Source organism: Dama dama, chromosome 1, assembly GCF_033118175.1.
Source record: "Dama dama isolate Ldn47 chromosome 1, ASM3311817v1, whole genome shotgun sequence".
Taxonomy (NCBI): Eukaryota; Metazoa; Chordata; class Mammalia; order Artiodactyla; family Cervidae; genus Dama; species Dama dama.
The window spans coordinates 20,933,292-20,957,484 of record NC_083681.1 but is presented as its reverse complement, the minus strand read 5'-3'; positions in this window follow the sequence as shown (position 1 = coordinate 20,957,484).

Here is a 24,193-nt window from a genome sequence, read left to right as displayed (position 1 = left end):
TGCCAGATTTTGATATTATAACTATTTTAATTTTATCCATTGTGATACTTTTGTAGTAGTATCCTGTGGTTTTAATTTGCATTTCTTAATGGCTAATAAGGTAAAATATCTTAGTGCGATTATTTGCCATTGGCATACTCTCCTCATTTAGATGACTGTTCCTGTCTTTGTTCATTTTCTATTTTTTTTTACTTTAAGTTTTGACAGTTCTTGATATATTCTAGACACAAGCTTTGTCAGACATATGATTCTTAAATATAGTTTCCCAATTTCTAGCTCATTTTTTCTCATAATTGGACATTTTGCAGAGTAAAAAATTTTTATTTTGGTAAGGTACAATTTGTTGATTTTTCCTTTTATGAACTGTATATTTGATGTCAAGTCTAAGAACTCTTAACCAAGAAGATTTTTCTATGTTTTTTTCCTAAAAAATTATAGTTTATAGTTTTATGACTACAGTCAATACTTGTTTCATGACTTAACATATACATTGTTTTGACAAATGTTTCATATCACTTGAGAGGACTGTTACTTTACTCAGATATTTTATATCTTTATTGATTTTTTGTCTACTTTTTTGTCAATAACTGAAAGATGGGCGGTAAAACCTACAAAGATGATTGTGTGTTTTTCTATTTCTTATTTTACTGTCAAATTTCCTTCCTAAATTTTGAAACCATGTCATCAGAAAATTACAAATTTACTAGTGATATCTATTATTAATGAATTGATTTGTTAATCATTATGAAATATACTGTCTTATCTTTCATAATACTTCTTACTTACAGTCTATATTTTTATGTTAGTATACCTACTTTAGCCTTCCTTTGATAAGTGTTTGAGTGGTGCATCTTTTTACTTTTATTTTCAATTTATTGTGTCCTTATGTTTATGGGGTATAACCTATAAATAGCATAGGGTTGTATTTTTTTCTTTTTATGCCAAAAAATTGTGTTTTAATTAGAGTGTGTAGTTGTCTAGACTTAATATAATTTCTTGTATAATTGGGGTTTAAGGCTACCACCTTGCTATTTGTTTTTTGTTTGCCTCATTTATCTTCCTTCTTATAATTCTTTCTTCTTTGCATGTTATGGGATAATCAAATATTTATATTGTTACATACTTTTCTTTTATTAATTTCTTAGTAACAACTTCTTTTAATAGTCCTCCTATTTTATTTTTTTACTGTACTCCTTAAGTTAATACTTTAATTATTTCTTGAGCAACCCAGTAATCTTATAACAATTTAACTCCATTTGCCCTGTTTTTTGTATTACACTATTATAAATATGATATTTTTTTGTAAACAATATTACTTTATAATTACCACATATTATCCCTTCTAGTGCTTTTGATTCCTTCCTGCAGCTCTGAGTTTCCACCTGTTTCATTTTTCTTCAACCTGGAGAGTTTCTTGTAGCATGTCTTGCAATGTGGATATGCAATGAATTTCTATAGCTTTTGTTCATCTGAAACTATCTTGATTTTTTTTTTCATTTTTAAAGATATTTACAATCAGAATAAATCTTATTGTTGCTATTTTGAGAACTAATGTCTTTTTTTCTCTTAAAACTTTTTTTTCTTTGCTTTGAATTTAGCAGCATGACTACCATATGCTTAGGTATGGTTCTTTTTGCATTTACGATTGACCATTGAACAACATGAGGGGTAATCTGCACATAACTTATTGATGACCCTCTGTGTCCAAGGTTTCTCCACATCCACAAATTCAACCAACTATGAATTGTGTAGTATTGAAGTGTTTACTACTGAAATATCTGCATATAAATCATCCATGCAGTTCAAACTCTCATTGTTCAAGATTTACTGTATTTAGCTTGATATTCCTTGAGATTTTTAAATTTGAGGGTTGATGTTTTTCATTAATTTTGGGGAAAAAAAAATCACCATTGTCCATGCAAATATGGCTTCCCCTACCAACTCTCAATTTGCTTTCCTTTCTTTCTGGAACTTCCTTTGCTTATATGATGGATATTTTTTCCCCATGTCATCTCACATGCTTCTTATATTATTCTCTTTATGTCCATTCTTTTCCTTCTCTGTGCTTTAGTTTGGATTGACCTGTCTTTAAATTCACTTATATATCCTGGGACTTCCCAAATGGTGCTAGTGGTAAAGAACCCACCTGCCAATGCAGGAGATGTAAGAGATGTGGGTTCAATTTCTGAGTAGGGAAGATCCCCTGGAGAAGGGCATGTCAAACTACTCTAGTATTCTGGCCTGGAGAATCTCACGGACAGAGAAGCCTGGTAGGCTACAGCCCACAGGGCTGCAAAGAATTGGACATGCTGAAGCAACTTAGCATACCTGCATGCATATTATATATTCTGCTGATAAGCCTATCAGATAAGTCAATTTCAGATATTATATTTTACAATTCTAAAATATCCATTTGATCCTTTTTTATAGATTTTCATTCTGTGTTAAAGTAGTCATCTTTTCATCAAATTTGCCCTTATTTTCTTCTAACTCCTTTAAGATGTGTTGTGTGTATTTGTAGTTCAGTTATGTCTGATTCTTTGCAACCCCATGGACTGTAGTTCAGCAGGGTCCTCTGTCCATGGAATACTGGAGTGGGTTGCCATTCCCTTCTCCAGGGGATCTTCCCTAGCCAGGAGCGAACTCAGGTTTCCCGCGTTGCAGGCAAATTCTTTACCTTTAAGATACTGGGTATAATTAGCTTGAAGTCCTTATCTACTGACTTCTACTAATAGAAGCCATGAGTCTGCTTCTAATTATTTTCCTCATGAAAACATTTTCCTGTTTTGTCCTGTGTCTACTAAACTCTATGTTGTGCTTCATATATAAAGAAGCTTTCCTTTCATATGGAGTAGAAGCTAGAGGCTGATTTACTGATTCACTTGGGTTAAGATTGGTTTGCAGGTTGAGAAAGACTACTTCTATCTCTGGTTCTTTCCTCTTCCACCAAGTATGTCCCTCTTGTTTTTGGATTGAAGACCTGGTCATTTTCTAGATGTTAGAAAACAGTGGGAGGGATTGTCTGTCTTTCAGAGGACTTGATGTATGCCCTTTGACTCCCTGCCTAATGCCACTTCCAACTTCAGCAAAATTCTTGAGGAGGACACGGTAGCATGTTTGCAGCAGGAATCATTCTTTGAGTGCAACTTTGTCTCCTGCATACTGTGAGACTGCAGGAGATTTGAATCTCCCTTACAGATCCTCAAAACATTCCAAATAGACTTAAAACTTAGTTAACATATTCTGTAGAAACAAGTTGTTGGGTTGTTTACTGAACAACTTACTGAAGTTTCCAAACCCATGACTATTAAAAGGGCTTACTGATTTATTTTCCTTCTAGTCGACTCACTCTTCACAGACTAAAGTTGATCCTCAGTTCAAACCCTGAATCGGCAAATCTATTAATGTGAGGAAATGGCTGATGAAGGACTGTTCCCATTAGAAGGACTCTTCTCTCTTAGGAATTTCAATTTATAGAATATTCTTTGCTGCTATTGTTCTTGAATGTTTTTAAAAATAACCCCCTCCCTCAGCCTTTTTTTTTTTCAAATAGTCTGGATTGTCTTTCATTTCTTACATAGAAATGATGATGTGCCACAATCTACATTTTATTCACATGTGAAAATTCTATATATTTCTTTTTAAAGCATTTTTTTTTTCAACTAATGCTGAACATGCTATTCAAAATCAGAGAAGACTCTTGAGAGTCCCTTGGAGTGCAAGGCAATCCAACCAGTCCCATCCTAAAGGAAAAAATTGGAAGGACTGATGCTCATGCTGAAGCTGAAGCTCCAATATTTTGGCCACCTGATGAGAAGAACTGACTCATCAGAAAAGACCCTGATGCTGGGAAAGACTGAAGGCAAAAGGAAAAGGGGGTGACAGAGGATGAGATGGATAGAGAGCATCATTAACTCAATGGACATGAATTTTGGCAAACTCTGGGAGACAGTGAAGGACAGGGTAGCCTGGCATGCTGCAGTCCATGAGGTTGCAGAGAGTCAGACAAGACTTAATGACTGAACAACAACAACAAAATCTTATCAGTATTTCCCTAATGATATTTATGTTGCTTACTTTTTTACTATTAAAAATAATACTTTAATATATACCCTGACTTGTAAGTTTGTACCCATTTTTTATTATTTCCTAGTGATAAAGCTATTAGGGTACAAAGTTAAATTATGGGGTTCTCGTTGGGAAAAAAAATAAAGTTTTTGATATGTATGTATGAAATCATCAGACATTTAGTAGTACATACTAAGTGGCAGATATTCTTCCAGACAGTTGATACACACATGGTCAAAATATAAAACAATCCCTGCCTTGATGGGATTTGCATTCTGGTGACAGAGAAAGTAAATACATAAACATAACATACAATAAATTAAACAGTATATTAGAAGGTGCTAAAGTGCTATAGAGAAAAGAACTAAAGCATGGTAAATGTAAACAGAAGTGCTTGTGGGAGGAAGGAAAGTTGCGATTTCAATGGGTAAGAAATCTGCTGCCATCCTTATCTTTGTTCCTTTTTATATAGCATGTCTTTTTGGGATGGGGGCTTTCTGTTTTTTCATTTGCTTCATGTGAGAATTTCTCTTTAATCACTGGTTGTCAGTAATCTAATGATGATGTGTCTTTATAAAGTTTTCTTTGTATTTCTTGTGCTTAGGTTTTGTTCAGATTTTTGGATCTGTATATTTATGATTTTCATCAAATAGAGGTTTATTTAGCCATTATTTCCTCAAATATTTATTTTTCTGTTGACTAAAAAATATAGTCACAACCTGAAAGTAGAGAGTTAGTCATTTTATTTGGTGGGAATGTTTAGGACTTTGAGCCTGGGAGACTCAAAGTTTTCTGTCTATTCAGTCGCTCAGTCGAGTCTGACTCTTTGCGACCCCAAGGACCGCAGTATGCCAGGCCTCCCTGTCCATCACCAACTCCTAGAGTTTACCCAAGCTCATGTCCATTGAGTCAGTGATGCTATCCAACTGTCTCATCCTCTGTCGTCCCCTTCTCCTCCCGCCTTCAATCTTTCCCAGCATCAGGGTCTTTTCAAATGAGCCAGTTCTTCCCACTAGGTGGCCAAAGTATTGGAGTTTCAGCTTCAGCATCAGTCCTTCCAATGAATATTCAGGACTGATTTCTTTTAGGATGGAATGGTTGGATCTCCTTGAGAGTCTCCAAGGGACTCTCAAGAGTCTTCTCTAACACCACAGTTCTAAAGCATCATTTCTTTGGTGCTCAGCTTTCTTTATAGTTCAACTCTCACATCCATACATGACTACTGGAAAAACCATAGTCTTGACTAGACGGACCTTTGTTGGCAAAGTAATGTCTCTGCTTTTTAATATGCTGTCTAGGTTGGTCATAGCTTTTCTTCCAAGGAGTAAGCGTTTTCTCAGTAGCTCTGAGAAAACTGCTCCAAGGAGGCAGGAGGGGAAATTAGGCTATATACCAGTTTGAAACGAAGGGAGCAGGCAGTCTGAAAATCAAAGGTCAGATATCAGGTTAAGGAATTTAGCATTCTGTGTATGGGAAGATGCAAGCTTCTGGGCTCACTGAATTCATTCCTTTCATATCCACTTCAGTTATGGGGCCAATCCTATTTTGTTGCTTCTTGCATTGCCCTAGCTCTTCAGCAGTCACCATGGGGGTGGCATCATCCATTTGGAGGCCAGAAATCACTGATGGCTGTGACATTTCTTATTTATTAATATAGCAGGAGATATTTTCATTTCACACTTCGCTCTCCTTTTCCTCCCTTGGAGATCACAGTTGCACTTTATTAGGGTACCCACAGTTGTCTAACAGCTCACTGAGCATTCATTGCTTTCCTTTTTGGTGTCTTTCCTGTCTGTTTCAATTTGTGTAGTCTGTATTGCTTTGTCTTTAAATATCCCAGTCTTTTCCTCTGTAGGGCAAAATCCAGTGTTAATTCACCTTAGTGTATTTTTCAATCCAGATATTAGAGAGTTTGATTTCTAGGAATTCAATGTGGGTACTTTTTTATGTTTTCAGTATCTCAAGCTAATATCCTCAATCTTTCTTCCAGCTTCTTGAACATATGTAGTACAGTCTTAATAAGTGTGTTAATGTCCTTGAATGCTAATTATGTCATCTTTCATTTCTGGTTGGTACCAATTTACTGATACTTCTTCTCATTTTAAGTTAAATTTTTCTACTTCTTTTCATGGCTAGGTTATTTTTGGCTTGATTCTAGACATTACAAATTGTAGACATTGGAATACTCTTTGTTTTCGTAAATGTTGTTATTGTAGTTTCATGATGCAGTTAATTTTCTTTGAAATAGTTCAATCCTTTCTTTTAATGATTTAAAAATTTTTTAGGTGTAACAGAGCTCATTTAAGCTAGGGTTAATTTTCCTCTTCTACTGATATAAAATCTTTTTTGTTTGCTCTATGGGTGATGGTTAATTATACGTGTCAGCTTGATTAAGGATGTCCAGATAGCTGAAACTTTATTTTTGAGTGTGTTTGTGAAGATGTTTCTGAAAATTAGCATTTGAGTTGGTAGACTGAATAAAGAAGATCACCGATATTGGTGGGCACCATCTATTCTACAGAGGGCATGAATAGAACAAAAAGGTAGAAGAGAGGCAAATTTGCTCTTTTTGCTTTAGTTGGGACATCCATCTCCTCCCATGTTGGTATGTCAGTGCTCCTGGTCCTTGGGCCTTCAGACTTGGGCCATGACTTACACTATTGGCTCTCCATTTCTCTAACCTTTGAACTTGGACTGAATTACAGCACTGACTTTCTTGATTCTCCAGCTTGCGGATGGTAGATCTTGGGACTTCTCAGACTTTCTAATTGTGTAAGCCAGTTTCTATAATAAATCATTTTGAGTCTTTTGTTCTCAAGTCTTGGATTGTCTCTTTGCACATGTGCTGATAGGTACTTAGCTGGAGATTCAAGGAAGATCTCTATAGGTCTCTGGGGTTCTCTCTCTGTGCAGCTCTCTTCTGGTCAATATTATCTTTTGTGAAGTCTAGCCTCCTTGCTTCTCCTCTGTCCCACCTCTGTCTTTTCAGTTCAGAGAGCTTTCTGGAATCTTTTTACTTTTCCCCTTCCTGTGCTGTTGCTTGTGAATTCTCTCCAGGAAGTAAGTCGTTGTAATCACAGGGCTTACTTCTTTGCTTTCCTAACTCTCAGAGATGACTATCCTTGGTGTTCTTTATGTCCAATATGTTGAAAACTGTCTTTTCATATTATTTTCCAGTTTTAAAGTTATTTCATTTGGTAAGGTTAATCTAGTCCCTGTTTTTTCTATCTTGGCTGAACAACGCGTACACCACCAGGAAGGACTCTGAGTCAGAATGATTGGCTCAAGACAACCCGGAAACTAATCCCATCACCATAAAACCTTAGACTGCAAGCCATGTGACAGAGCTTGGGTTCCCTTACCTTCCTGCTCTCCACCCGGGTGCCTTTTCCCAATAAAGTCCCTTGCTTTGTCAGCAGATGTGTCTCCTCGGACAATTCATTTCCAAGTGTTTGACAAGAGCCCAGTTTCGGGCCTTGGAAGGGGTCCCCCTTCCTGCAACAGGATCATAGAATTTTATTACTAAGAATGTTCATTTAAATTTGTTTTTGGCCACTCTTATTTTATGATAAAGATACAGAGGCCCACACTGCAGAGATGCTTTGACAAAAAACATCAGTGGCAAGCATTTAACCAAACTAAATGATATATATACTTGTACCAGCAGGCCCAGATTATGATTGGATTACTTTTATTTTAGGTGGTTGTGATGGAGCATATATTTTTCATAGAAACAATGCAGTGAATTTGAATTTATATTGTTAACATTGTATCATGAACACAGAAAGGTACATTTTAGGTTAAACAGGTTTTTGTAAACTGATATTTGAACCAGTCACTGATGCTACTAGAGAAAAATGTATTTGGACTGTGAATCAGGATACAAAGCAATCATTTTCCCTTCCTGGTTTCTGTCAGTGGTTTTAATTGATACAGGTGTCATTCAAGCATTTTTTTTTAAACAGCAAATTGTTAACTTGCTCTATATCTTAATCAACAATAAAAAACTTTTTTGAATTAAAAAAAAAAAGGGACATTTTCCTGAGAAGACACAGGGTGTTTAGATTTAGACTGAGTAGTCCTTTCTCAGAAAAAGTTATCTGAATTTCTATTTGATATGCAATGTTTGTATGTTGGAGATATCCTTTGTCTGTCAGGCCGAAGTTGCCCCTAGGCTCTGGGGCTTGTGTTTTCTTTGTGTTTAGTTCTAGATGAAGTGTTATAGGGAATGAAATGAAGACAACAAAATAATTTCATTAAACAGTCATAATTCTAGGAATTTATTCTAATGGTTTTAGTAGAAAAATGTGAAAAGGTATTAGTATAAAGCTGTTTATCTCAGTATTGTTTATAATTACAGAAGTTGAAGTTGCTGTTGTGTCCGACTCTTTGTGACCCCATGGACTGTAGCCCACCAGGCTCCTCCATCCACGGGATTCTCCAGACAAGAATACTGGAGTGGGTTGCCATTTCCTTAGAAACAATTAAATGCCCATCAGTGGGAGTCTGGGTTAAATAAATCATTGCCTATCTGTACAATGGAAAACTTCACAGTCATTATAAATTATGCTTATGAATATGAAAAGATACTCATAATTAACTACTAAGTGAAAAGAAGATTCATCAAAAATAAAAAGGTTAAAATCAGCTTTCAGTATGTGACCTAATTCGGGTGGAGGGGGAGGTGGGAGGGGGGATCGGGATGGGGAATATGTGTAAATCTATGGCTGATTCATATCAATGTATGACAAAAAAATAATAATAATAATAATAATAAAATAAAAAAAAATAAAATTTTATGTAGGCATGCATATGTGTGTGTGTATGTGTATAAAGGGTGACTTGTCTATTAATGTATTAACCAAAATGTTAGTATGGTTAGTTCTCTGGTTGATGGGACTGAATTTGCTTCCTTTTTCACAACTTATTTTATTTATAAATCTTATTACAATTAGAAATAAGACTTTATTTTGAAAAAAAAATTAAGAGAATTCATACCCTGTGAGATTTCAGTGTAGAGAGTCAAAAATACTCAACAAAGAATATGAAATATGCAAATAAACATATGTCAGCAGACATGGAGTGGTATAAGTTAAGAAAAGAGAAAATATATGTGAGTTTTACAGATGAGCTGGTTCTGGACCTGGGCTTTGGGAGAAAACACAGAGATTGGGTGGGAGAAAGAGAAAGTAGAGCATTTCAGTGTGTGACATGAGTAAGTAAGGAAGGTCTGATTTGGTGGGCTGGTAGTGGGTAGTGCTGGAAATAAAATTGCAAGGGAAAATCAAATCCAAAGTACTTTCTAAGATCTGCAAAAACCACACCAAGTGCATTTGATCATCTTGTCTACTCTTGGTTATTTTTAAAAACTGAAGTAAAGTTGATTTACGTTATGTTAGTTTCAGGTGTACAACATAGCAATTCAATATTTCTATAGATTATATTCTCCTGATGCTGGGAAAGATTGAAGGTGGAAGGAGAAGGGGGTGACGGAGGATGAGATGGTTAGACAGTATCACTGACTCAGTGGACATGAATTCGAGCAAATTCTGGGAGATAGTGAAGTGTAGGGGAGCCTGGTGTGCTACAGTACGTCAGGCCACAAAAAGTTGAATGACTTATCGACTAAACAACAGCAACATTCAAAGTTATAAAACAATGGCTATATTTCCCTGTGCTATACAATATCTTTGTTGCTTATGTATTTTATACACAGTGGTTGTTATATCTTAATCTATATCCCTATGTTGCCCACTCTTCCCTTTCCCCATTGTTAACCACTAGCTTGTTCTCTACATCTGTGAGTCTTTTTCTGTTTTGCTGCATATATTTAGCTGTTTTATTTTTTTTATATTCCATGTATAAGTGATAACATAGAGTATTTGTTTTCCTCTGTCTGACCTTTCACTAAGCATGATACTCTCTAGGTCCATCCACATTGTTGCAACATGGCATTATTTCATTGTTTTCTATGGCTGAGTAATATTGCAGTATAGAAATATATATATGTATGTATATACACACATACCACGTCTTCTTTATCCATTCATCTATTGATGGTCACAGGTTTCTTCCATATCTTAGCTGTTGCAAATAATGCTGCTGTGAACATTGGGGTATATCTTTTCAATTAGGGTTTTCACTTTCTTCAAATATATACCCAAGAGTGGAATATCTAGATTTTATAATATTAATAGTTCTATTTCTAGTTTTTCAAGCAACCTTCATGCTGCACCAATTTACACTCCCACCAACACCCTCACCACCATTTGTTGTTTTCTTTTTGATGATAGCTGTTGTGATAGATATGAGGTGATATCTCATTGTGATTTTGATTTGCATTTCTCTCATGATTAGTGATGTTGAGCATTTTTTTATGTGCCTGTTTGTTATTTGCATGTCCCCTTTGGAAAAATGTCTGTTCAGGTCTTCTGTCCATTTTTAAATTGGGTTGTTTGCTTTTTGATATTGAGTTGTATGAGGTGATATTTTCCCCCACTGTATTGACATTTGTACTGATGACATAAAATTATTCGTGGGTAGAAGCACCGATGGCTTAGCATGAATCAAAACAGTGGCACAAAATTTTATAGAGTTTTTTTTTTTTACTGCCACATATTTGCATCAAAGCAATCTATTTTACTGAAGAATGTTCTCAATGATGCAGTAATTTTATTAAATCTTGAACTTTGAGTATGTATCATTTTTAATATTCTAGATGATGAAATAGGTTATATATATAAAGCATTCTGTTGTGTATTGAAGTACAAAGATCATGTTGAGAAAAAGCGCTTATGTAATTGTTTGAGCTGTGACCTAACTAGACTTTTTTTTGATGGAACAGCACTTTTTTCTTGAAAGTATGACTATCAGACAAATTACAGGTTATCTGGAAGATATTTTCTTCAAACATGAACAAAGTAAATCTTTCTCTTCAATAAACCATTTCTCTTTAATTGTTATTTTTTGTTGCCAAAGATTGAATTTCAGCTTTTGCATGAAAATTAAAATGTAGAAAACTTTTATCTGCTACTGGGAGTTTTGTTGCTACTTCATACTCAAAGACATTCCTGAGAGGATGAGGGGAGACAAAGTTATTTTTTAATAGTAGATAATAAAATGTAGCCAACATTTGGAAGATCAGCATAACTCAGTGAACCAACATTTTCCAAATGACCAGTACATTATGTTACAAAATCACACATGTGAAAAAGATCCATTCATTGTGTAAGACAAGCCAGTCAATATTAAGGGAACAGAGTAGAATAAGTTCAGTGATATGTTTCAGAGTCCACATTGCAACTAACCTGTCTACTCCTTGGTGAGTTTTGGTGTAGTATCAGAGAAGGCCTGTCCACAGTTCACTGAAAAGACTATTAAAATATTACTCCACTTTCCAACTACCCATCTGTGTGAGACAATTTTTCTTCATATCTTTCAACTAAAATAGTATATCCTAAAAATTGAATGTAATAGCAGATTTAAGAATCCAGATGTCTTCTTTTAAGTCAGACAGCAAAGAGAGATTTTCCAAATGAAACAATAATTCTTTGTTAGGGATAATATAGTTATTTTTTTATAAAAAATGTTAATATGTAATGGATTTAATTATTACTAAGTGAATAAATAAATATTTTTAAATGACCAATTTTAGCTTCTGGAGTTCCACTAGTAGCTCAGTCAATAAAGAATGTACCTGCAGTACAGGACACCCAGGTTTGATCCCTGGGTCAGGATGATCCCCTGAAGAAGGAAATGGCAAACCACTCCAGTATCCTTGCCTGGAAAATCCCATGTACAGAGGAGCCTGATGGGCTGCAGTCCATGGGGGTCACAAAGAGTTGGGCATGACTGAACGAATAATACTTTTAGCTCCTAATATAGTGAATATTAATAGATGAGACTCATATAAACAAACCTTCTTTGGGGTGCTCAGTAATTATTAAGGCTGAAGAGGGCTCTGAAACCTCAAAGTTTGTGAATTGTTGGCCTAGGTCATTCTGTGCTTCTTGACTCAATTTCCCTGTGACCTATGCCTCCTATCCAGGGTTGATTCTGTGTTGTTTACTGGACCAGCTGCAGGCATCCATACAGTAGCCTTGATCCAGTGACAGCCTCAAATATTCCTTGAGGTACCACCTATTACCCCCTCACCTTCTTGGCTTCCACTCACAAATAGGTGTTTGCCTTTCTTTATTTTTTAATAGTTTCAATTTTAATTTGTATAAAACTTAATTGCCTGACATGTAGGTTGAATGGTGACCAACATAAATTGTAAGCATGAAACCCACAGGCTTATACAACAGATAAAAGAATAATGCTTCCAACATTTACAACTGGCAATGAAGAAGTACTTTACATAAAACAGGTATTCTGAATAGAGCAGAAAATTTTACTTGTATCTTCTATTGAGAACCATACTGCTATGAAAAAAGTATCAGCATTAAATTATAAAATATTTGTAATTCATCCTTCCCCTGTGTTCTAAGAAAAATGGGATTTAAGGAAGAAACAATTATTTCATGGGTAACAACGGCAATATAGGTTACCTAATTCAATTCACTATTTTTGTGTTGGTAACTAAGAAAAATTAAAAAAAATCTAAAATATTGCTGGTGCCTCTGTTTTTTTTTCCTCTTTAAAATTTTAATTTTTATTGAAATATAACTGATTTAAATACAATGTTGTGTTAGCTTCACTGTACAGCAAAAAATCAGTTATCTATGTGTCAATTTCAATCTCCCAAATTATCCCTTTCCATCTCTCCTCACTGGTAATCATAAATTTGTTTTCTACATCTGTGACTTTTTGTTCTGTAAATAAGTTCACTTGTACTATTTTTTAGATTCCACATATAAGTGATATCATATGGTATTTGTCTCTGTCTCACTTCATGCAGTATAATAATCTACAGGTCAATCCATATTGCTGCAAGTGGCATTGTTTCCTTATTTTTTATGGCTGAGTATTATTTCATTGTATACATGTATCACATCTTCTTTATCTATTCCTTTGTCAGTGGACATTTATGTTGCTTCTATTTCTTGGCTATTGTAAATAGTGCTGCTATGAATATTGGAGTGCACATATCTTTTTGAGTTACAGTTTTCTCTGAATATATGCTGAGGAGTGAGATTGCTGGATTATATGGGTTGCAAAGAGTCAAACCATGCATGCACACATGGTAGCTCTATTTTTAATATTTTTAAGGAACTGCCATACTGTTCTCCATAGTGGCTGTACATTCCCACCCACAGTATAGGAGGGTTTCCTTTTCTCCACACCAGAAATGCAGGTCAAAACTACAATGAGATGTCACCTCATACTGGTCAGAATGACCATCATAAAAAGTCTACAAACAATAAATGCTGCCTTTCTTTCTAATGGGTGGGGAAGTATCTCTTCTCTTGCTGTCCTCTGGGGATAGTTTTGGGTGTGGTGCTCCTGTGTAGTTATTTGGCCACCCAAGGACAGAGTTCCTTCAGTTCTCTCCATCCCAGAATGCCTGGATATTATCCAGGAGGGCAAGTCCAAGTTCAAGTTCACAGCAGTTTAACAGTTCACACTACTCCTAGCAACGTGGCCGCCTTTCCTCTCACTGTGATCGCTGAACTGAGGTCCTCCTGCCTGACTCCCCGGTAAGTAGGGATTTCCCATTCTGAGGCATGTTGTTTCTTCCTGAAAGTCGGTGCTTTTAGACAATTCCCCCAATCCATTAAATCAGGACTTGAGCTGTTTTCACTAGTGAGGTTTCTGTGTCCCTGGTGAATTGGATTTCAAGGGTGTGCATCAATGGAGTGTCTCCAACCGCCCACATGGACATACGTGGCCTTGGCTGTGATCTACCTGGACACCTGCAATCTTATTGAATACTTTCACATCTAGAGTATTGCTAAACAGAAGTGTCAACTAGAACTTACTTCAGGTAAAATTCTATGTCTGATATGGGATCAAAACCTAGTTTTACACTGTGTATGTGTGCATGCTCAGTTGTGTTTGAATCTTTGCAGCCCTGTGCACTGTAGCCTGCCAGGCTCATGTCCATGGGATCCTCCGGGCAAGAATACTGGAGTGGGTTGCCATTTCCTCCTCCAGGGGATTTTCCTGACCCAGGAATTGAACCTGCATCTCTTGCATCTCCTGCATTGGCAGGCAGAATGTTTTCCACTGAGCCACTTGGGAAGTCTAGTTTTAGCATTGGATCTCTGCTTAATCCTATTCTATTGTATGACTGAAAAGAGGAATCTCTGATGCTGTGGGTTTGTTTATTTCTGACCTGACTCCCTGCTCTAATCTTTGAAAGCTTCTGCTGATTTATTGCTCTGAATTAGACCACACACTTCTTTGTTAACTCACTAACTGCTTTGTTAGCTTCCTCCCCAAGGACCACTGGAGACAGGCACTGGGAAAGACAGTCCTGGAAGCTTCTTGAGGGGATCACAGCACCAGTGATGCTTGTTTTGCTATTTTTTAATCCAAGTATTCTTTTCTCTAATTTACTTGGAAGGCTCTATTTGTTATTTTAAGCTACAAATACAAGCCCCTCTAGAATAAAGATAATTACTATATGTGGTTCACAAGTAAATGAAATACTCTGACACCCACTGGCAGAAACTTTGGGGTCAATAAACATATAGGCCTTATTCCCTAGCTTCAGAGTCAACCGTAATATTCTGTGAGAAGAATTCCAGCATATGCTTTAACTTCTTATAATTGTGTGAAATTCGGTGTTCACCAGTTTTTCTATGTCCCAAAACTCCCTGTAGCCTAACTCTAGGCGATTTATCTGAGTCAGCAGGTATCTTATAAATAAGCTAAAATCTGTATAACTAAGTGAGAATTATAGTCATTAAAGTTGGAAAAAGGACCCTTATAGTCATAAAAGTTGGAAAGAACCCTTATGGGCTGTTTGTATTTAGCTTTAGTGATTATACAATTCATTTTTAGAGACTGACCTCCCTGATGGGGTCACCATCACTTTCTTTCTTGTAATTCAGAAGCTAATTCTTGGCATTTTCTTGAGGTCATGAGTTCTTCACCTTAATTTTTTTTTGGTCTCATCTTTATTGCAAAACTTCTCTGACGTTAAAAATGGATCAGTTCACCCCTCGGTTCAAAATCCAACCTCCATGTTCATCCTTATATCTCTTGATTTCCAGTGATCTCATGCTAACTCTAATCCTCCCACGGCAGGATTTCTTGGCCTTATCTTTATTACAGGTGCCCAAATTCTTTTATGTAATATTTAGGGAAATGGTATTCAATGTAACAATAAACTCCCAAATTACAGTAACTTCCAATACAATTGTATTTCTCACTCTCCCATCTTAAGCAATTCTCTAGCATATAGTGATTCATGGACCCAGCTTCCTCCACCTTGTGGCTCCTTCTTCCTTTAGGGTCTCAGCACTGTCTTGCTACAGCTGGCAGATGGTGAAAGAGAGACTGGAGAAGCCCTGCTGCTTCTTAGGTGCCTTGATGCAGAAATGCGATATAATATTCTTACACACCTTCCATTGGTTGGAGCTATTCATAGGCCCACCAGGATTCAAGGGGATCTGGATGTCATTATGGCTCAACATCTGTTGCCCAATGATAACTCTATATTACAGAACAGGAAACACAATTCTAATTTTTTTTGTGTGTGTAGTAGACTATATGTAACATAAAAGCCACCATTTTAAATAGTTTTCAGTTACAGTTCAATGGAATTAAGACCATTCACTTTGTAGTGTAACCATGATCACCACCCGTCTTCAGAACTTATTTCATTTTTCTAAATTGCTCCTTACCCATTAAACAATAATTTCACATTTCCTCCAAACCCCAGGCCTTGGAAATTACTTTACTTTCTATCTCTGTGAATTTGAGTACTCTAGGTACTGCATGCAAATAGAATCATATACAAGTATTTGTCATTTTGTGTCTGGTAATGTTTTTAAGGTTTATCCATGTTGTAGCATGTGTCAGAAAGTCATTGCTTTTTAAGACTGAATAATATATCCTATTGTGCATATACACATTGTGTTCATCTACTCAGCTCTTAAAGAACACTTTGGTTACTTTCACTTTTGGCTATTGTGATTAATGATACTATAAACATGGGTAGACAAATATCTCTTGGAGTCCTTGCTTTCAATTTTTTTGAGTATATACCCAGAAGTGAAATTGCTGGATCATAGGGTAATTCTATTTTAAATTTCTGAGGAACTATCATACTGATTTCCATAATGGCTACACTTTTTACATTGGGGAAGCATATTTTTTGATGTGACTAATGTGTAATTTTTTTCTTTCTCCTAGTCACCTCATATAACCAACATAACTGTATCTTATTTTTCCTTCATTCATTTCTTTCAGATAGTTAATTTGTGAAAGTTAGGTACTCTTGAGTTAGTGGATTATACAATCAAACCACATCAAAACTGGGACATTTGCTTTTGGAAGGATGACCTCAAATGCTCAGAGGCTGAGAATTTCCTTCATTGGGAAAGAGATTCTTAACAGGAAAACTTTCAGCTCCACCCCTATTGTACTAGGAGATGCTGCTCCCACTTAATTAGTGCTGGGTCTCTAGGGAAAGAATAGTTAATTGTCAACAACTCCGTGACTGAATCATACTTGTTACACATCCTCACTTTAAAGTTTAATTAGTATTGTTTCTCTTGCTTCAATAGTTTTTAAATTCACATCTCACTTTATTTCTTATTATTTCAGACCAGCCATGCTTATTTCAGGTGGTGAAGAACCTGCCTGCCAATGCAGGAGACATAAGAGACACGGGTTCAGTTCCTAGGTCAGGAAGATCTCCTGGAGGAGGAAATGGCACCCCCCTCCAGTAATCTTGCCTGGAGAATCCCCTGGACAGAGGAGCCTGGTGGGCTACAGTCCATAGCATTGCACAAAGTTGGACACAACTGAAGCAACTTAGCATGCAAATAGCATATGTTGATTTAAATAGTAAATGAAGTGCAACATTTGACAGCTATAAGAAATGCCAACTCACAAGTCCCTGGGAATGTTGGGAGTCAGAATATTGATGGTGCCCTCAGACACCATGAATCCTGGTCTCTCTTTACTCTCCTCTGTCGCTTAACTTCACACTGGCCTGTGGAGGGGCTCTTTTGTCCACAGGACCAGACAGAGGCAAGACTGTCTTGGTCATCCAGTTATCAGCTGGACCAGAATTTTGATCCTGGTCTGATGCTACTCACTGTTACCTAAGGAGGTGATCAGTGACGCTAACTTTCCCCTCTGGAAATCAGCTTTTTCACTTGGAAACTGACAGAGGTAAATTAGACTGGGAAGTGAATTAGATTATCTTGCAGCCTTCTCCAAACTCTAAAAAAGCCACGAGCCTCTGCTTTCCTTGGCAATTTGAGGTTCTGTGTGATGTCTTCAGTACCTTTTATCAAAGCTAAGGAGACATTTACCAGCAGGAAGATGTTTTTGCTCACACGGATTTATTTGTGATCAAAATGTTTGAGGATTCTTGTGTTCTTACATGGCGATACACAGTCAAACACCAGATGCTCAGCATTCAAAACAAAAAAGGCAGCTGAACAATCTGATCTCTTTCATCTGATAAATGCTGATAACTAAGCGGCTGACCCAGAGCCCTCGGTGTGACTCAGCCTGGGCACCCCTCATATGTGCCGCCTTGCAACATGCCTGAAGCCATCTCTGAAGTTGTGCAAGCAGTTACTCTGCTGCTTGCACACCCTTGCAGCAGCATTTGAGGTGTGGAAGTCTGAGGATGGGAGTGACAGGAGTTTTGTTTACTTAGCTACAAACTGCAGACACTGAAGCACTAGCAACCAAAGCCCAAAAGAGGAACAAAAGAAATGGATGATTCCAGGGAAAGCCTGTGAGACACTATCAGCTATTTCCTCCAATGCTTTTAAGTGGAATTATACAAATGAGACTGGGACTGTTTTATAGAAGGTCAAAAATAACAGTATGTTTACAAAGAAGAGGAACATCATGAAATCATCTCCATCTATATATGTGGATAAAAGTACACATTTCTTCTGCCACAAAATGCCATAAGAAAGAGCATTATGATACTGGTGCAGTAGATTGTGTGCAATCATATTTCTTGACATTTTTAGCAAGTGCAATTAGTATTTGAGTATATAATACTGATTGCTAATCTCATCTTTAGGACTCTGTGCAGGAGTTAGAAAATGGGTGCCCACATGAAAAATCATTGTACTTTTGTTTTCCTCTCCCTCACTTCTTTCAGTTCCTTTCCTCCCCAGGGTGCCAGTGCCTCTTAGGGGTGCTTAAGTTTCTCTAATAACAAATGAAATCATTTCCTATATTGATTCACTCGAGTATTTTACTGACTTCCTGCTTCCCACCTTTGGGAACTCTTGCATTTGAAAATAAAACGCTGCTTGTGGCGACCATGCCTAAACTATAGAAACAAATCTCAAGTCATAGCATTTCAGGTATAATGGCACCTGTTCTGTTTAAGTTTGACGACAGAGGAAGCCAACAACCACAACACTTAGGTAACTATTCTACTTAAAATTCAGGCATATTATACTCTACACACAGCTTTGTCTTCTCTATTAACTCTGTTACTCCTGTGAGCTGGGTTCAAGACTAAATTAAGCTGATATCATAAATCTCAGCTGGTGGTTGACTCTAATGCATGCTTTGTAGATTCACTCTCTAATGAGTGAAGTCTGGTGTGATTTTTCTGGAAATATGGCTTTGTGCACTTCCTCCGTCAGCCTTCATTTTCCCGCTCATCAGCTTTGGCAGATAATTTTGCAGTCTGCTTTAATCACTTTAGGGTGAGCTCTCAGCACTGAGCCTTCACGCCTTAGCAACTGCAGGATTCCATGACCCACAGAGATATTTGTGAGGGAAGTCTGACTCAGTTTATTAGAAAAATAACTTTTCTGATACACAACAAAATTGATGTAATTCTACTCACACCAGGAACCAGTGGTGAAATTAATGAAAAATTGCTTCTCAGCTTTTATTTCTATTTGCTTATGTGTGAAAATTCAGAGTCATTTAAGAATTGTTTTGAACCAAATAGATCAGGGGAAAGTTGAGGACACCCTGTGCTTTTCAAGGGGATAAGAAAGTCTGATTTGGAAGAGAATTGTTTATAAGTTCAATTAGATCCTATTTGTTTATTTTTGCTTTTATTTCTTTTGCCTTGAAGACTGCCCTAAGAAAACATCTATCTGCAGTTTATGTCAGAGAACATTTTACTTATGCTCTTTTATAGGAGTTTTATGGAGTCATGCCTTATATTTAAGTCTTTAAGCCATTTGAATTTATTTTGTGTACAGTGTGAGAGAATATTCTAACTTCACTGATTTACATGTGGTGTTCAGCTTTCCTAACACCATTTGCTGAAGAGACCTTCTATCCATTGTATATTCTTGCCTCCTTTGTCAAAGATTAATTGACCACAGTTGTGTGCATTTGTTTCTGGGCTCTCTATTGTGTTCCATATTGTGGAACACAGTATGTTCTCTATTGTGTTTATGCATATGTCTATTTGTGTGCCAATACCACAGTCTTCTGATTACTGTAGCTTTGTAGTATTGTCTTAAGTCTGGGATTGTTATATCTCCAGTTTTGTTCTTTTTCCTCAGGATTACTTTGGAAATTCTGAGTGTTTTATGAATGTTCCATATGAATTTTGATTATTTGTTCTAGTTCTGTAATAAATGTCACAAGTAATTTTGGATCCTATTAAATCTCTATATTGCTTTGGGTAGTATGACCATTTTAACATTAGTTCTTCTAATCCAAGAGCATGGGATATCTGTTCATTTCTTCTGAAATAATCTTCAATTTCCTCTATTGATGTTTTATAATTCTCAGCATATAAGTCTTTTACCTCTTTGGTCAGGTGTATTCCTAAGTATGTTATTCTTTTTGAAAAAATATTTGCTTATTTACTTGGCTGTGCTGGCTCTTAGTTGCAGCATGTGGCATCTAGTTCCCTGACCAAGGATCAAACCTGGGCCCCCTGCTTTGGGTGCACAGGGCCTTAGTGGCTGGACTACCAGGGAAGTCCTGGTACTTTATTGTTTTTGAGGCAATGTAAATGGGATTGTTTCCTTAATTTCTTTTTCTTATAGTTTATTGTTAGTGCATAGAAATGCAATACATTTTTATATATTAACTTTGCATCCTGCAAATTTAGTGAATTCATTGATGAGTTCTCCTAGTTTTCTGATGTCTTTAGGATTTTCTAAATATAGTATCATGCCATTTGCAAACAGTGAAATTTTACTTATTCCTTTACAATTTGGGTTCTTTCTTTCCTCTTCTTGCCTGACTGCAATAGACATCCAATACTATGTTGAATAAAAGGGGTGAGAGTGGAAATTCTTCTCTTGTTCCTCATCTAGAGGAAATGCTTTCAGCTTTTTATTATCAAGTATGAAGTTAATTGTGGTTTGTCATATGTTGTCTTTATTATGTTGAGCTATGTTCCCCCATTTCCACTTTTTGGAGAATTTTTTTTGATCACAAATAGATGTTGAATTTTGTTAAAATCTTTCTGCATCTATTGGATGACCTTATGATTTTTATTCTTCAATTTGTTAATGTGGTATATCACATTGATTGATTTATATATATTAAGAAATCCTTGCATCCCTGGGATACTTGATCATGGATTGTAACATTTTTTTATGCATTATTAGATTCTGTTTGCTAATATTTTATTGAAGATTTTTGCATCTATGTTCCTCAATGATATTGGCCTGTATTTTTCTCTATTTTTGTGATATTATCATCTGGTTTTTGGTATCAGGTTTATGCTGGCCCTATAGAATAAGTTCAGAAGAATTTTTCCTCTGCTTTTTTTTTTTTCTTTTTGTAATTTTGGAAGGATATGTGTTAACTCTTCTATACAGTAAGTCCCCTACATCTGAATGAGTTCCATTCTGAGAGCACATTTGTAAGTCCAACTTGTTCATAAGTCCAATAAATTTAGCCTAAGTATCCAATAAGCACAATTGACTACATATTGATAGTGCTGTAAGGTAATAGGTTCATAATATTTTTCACACAAATAATACATAAAAAATAAACACAAAAAATAAAGAAAACATTTTTAATCTTACAGTATAATACCTTGAAAAGTACAGTAGTACAATACTATAACAACTGGCATCCAGGGGCTGGCATTGAGTGAACAACCAAGAAGAGTTACTGACTGGAGGAGGGAGAGGAGGTGGGAGATAGTAAAGCTGAAGGATCTTCAGCAAGAGATGGAGGGCAAGTTGCAATTTTACTTACACCTGACATTGATGGCAAAAGTTTTCATTCCTTGTTGATTTGATGTTATCTATGATTCATGGGGTCGCAGAGTCGGACACGACTGAGCAACTGAATTGAACTGAACTGAACTGACCCTCTTGAAAGAGGGCTTTCCAGGTGGGGTTAGTGGTAAAGAACTCACTTGCCAATGCAGGAGACTTGAGATGTGGGTTCAATTCCTGGGTCAGGAAGATCCCCTGGAGGAGGGCATGGCAACCCACTCCAGTTTTCTTGCCTGGAGGATCCCATGGGCAGAGGAGCCTGGTGGGCTATAGTCCATAAGGTTGCAAAAGTTCAGACATGACTGATATGACAGTGTGAACACATGCACACCCTCTTGAAAAAAAAATCCAATGATGTCTGGGTAGTAGCTCTTTGTTTTTCCTCATCGTTGATGACACGATAGCACTGGATTGCACTCTGAATGGCTGCTGCAACCTTTGCGTACTGTTCTACATTTGGATTCTGTACCTCAAAACTAACAGACCTTTCTCAAGTAAAGAAACTCTCCTTGCCATTTCCTACATTGTGAATCTCTACAGTTCTTCAGTTACTTCTCCATTTATCTCTCTTCATCCTTTCTCTGGGCCTCCAATTCCATCGAATCTTCATTAGTAAGCTCCTTGTATTGCAAAGAGTTCAATGAAGTCATCCTCTTGCAGACCTAGCTCTACCTTGTACACAAAAACACAACCCCTTGTAGGTAATGCTTGCATGTGATAATGTATACCGGACGCATGAACTGACTTGCATGATTTGACATATGCAACTTGTAGGTTCACATGTAGGGGACTTACTATCAATGTTTGGTAGAAGTCACCTGTGAAGTCATCTGGTCCTGGGCTTTTGTTGGGAATTAAAAAAAAAATACTGATTCAATTTAATTATGAGTAAATGGTCTTCCATATTTTCTATCTCTTCCTGGCTCAGTCTCAGGAGGCTGAACATTTCTAGGAATTTATCCATTCTTCTGGGTTGTGAATTTCATTTACATAGAGTTGTTTGTAATAGTCTTTTGATGCTTTGTATTTCTGTGGTGTCAGTTGTAACTTCTTCTTTGTTATTTCTGAGTTTAATGACTTAAGTCCTCTCTCTTTTTGCTTGATGAGTCAGACCAAAGGTTTATCAATTTTGCTTATCTTTTCAAAGAATTAGCTTTAAGTTTCATTGATTTTTTCTCGTTTTCTTTTTCTTTTTTTTTTCAGTCTCTATTTCGTTTATTTCTGTTGTGATCTTTATGATTACTTTCCTTCTACTAACTTTGGGTTTTGTTCTTCTTTTTCTAGTTCCTTCAGGTATAAGTTTAGGTTATTTATTTGAGATTTTTCTTATCTCCAGAGGTAGGCCCATATCACTATAAACTTCCCTCTTACAACTGCTGTGTTCCATAAGTTTTGAATCATTGTGTTTTCACTTGTCTCCAGGCATTTTTAAAATTTCCCCTTTGATTTCTTCAGTGAGTCATTGGTTTTTAAATTGTTGCTGTTGTTTAGTTGCTAAGTCGTGTATGACCCTTTTGCAACCCCTTGGATTGTAGCCCACCAGTCTCTTCTGTCCATGGGATTTCCCAGGCAAGAAAACAGGAATGGGTTGCCATTTCCTTCTCCAGGGGATCTTCCTGACTCAGATACTGAACCCGAGTCTCATGCTTGGCAGGCAGATTCTTTACCACTGAGCTAGACCCCATGTGCTTGTGTTTTTTGCAGTTTTTTTCCCCTCCCCTTGTAGTTGGTTTCTAGTATCATAGCACTGATGTCAGAAAAGATAGCTGATATGATTTTAATTTTCTTAAATTTATCAGGGCTTGTCCATTGATGTAAGTGGGGGTGATGTGGTCCCTTACTATTATTTTGTTACTATTGATTTCTCCCTTTGTGTTCGTTAATATCAATATTTGCTTTATGTATTTAGGTGCTCCAATGTTGGGTAGACAACCTCAGGAATGCAGATGATACCACTCTAATGGCAGAAAGTGAAGAGGAACTAAAGAACTTCTTGATGAGGGTGAAAGAGGAGAGTGAAAAAGATGACTTAAAAGTCAACATTCAAAAAACTAAGATCTTAGCATCTGGTCTCATCACTTCATGGCAAATAGATGGGGGAAAAGTGGAAGCCGTGACAGATTTTATTTTCTTGGGCTCCAAAATCACTGCAGATGGTGATGGTAACTTCAAAATTAAAAGATACTTGCTCCTTGGAAGGAAAGTTATGACAAACCTAGACAGCATATTAAAAAGCAAAGGCATCACTTTGCTGACAAAGGTCCCTGTAATCAAAGTTATGGTTTTTCTAGTAGTCATGTATGGATGTGGGAGTTGGACTATAAAGAATGCTGAACACCAAAAAATTGATGCTTTCAAGGTATGGTGCTATAGAAGACTCTTGAGAGTCCCTTGGACTATAAGGAGATCAAACCAGTCAACTCTCAAGGAAATAAACCCTGAATATTCATTGGAAGGATTGATGCTGAAACTGAAGCTCCAACACTTTGGCCATCTGATGCGAAGAGCAGACTCATTGGAAAAGACCCTGATTCTGGTAAAATTGAGGGCAAGAGGAGAAGGGGGTGATGGAAGATGAGATGATTGGATGGCATCAATGGATATGAATCTCAGTCTGAGAAAACTGGAAGATAGTGAAGGACAAGGAAGCCTTTGTACTGCAGTCCATGGGATCTCAAAGAGACAGACATGATTTAGGGACTGAACGAGAACAATGTTGGATGGATATATATTTACAATTGTTACATTTTTTTTTTTTTTGGATTGATTGCTTAATCATTATGCAGTGTTCTTTGTCTCTTTTTACAGTCTTTATGTTA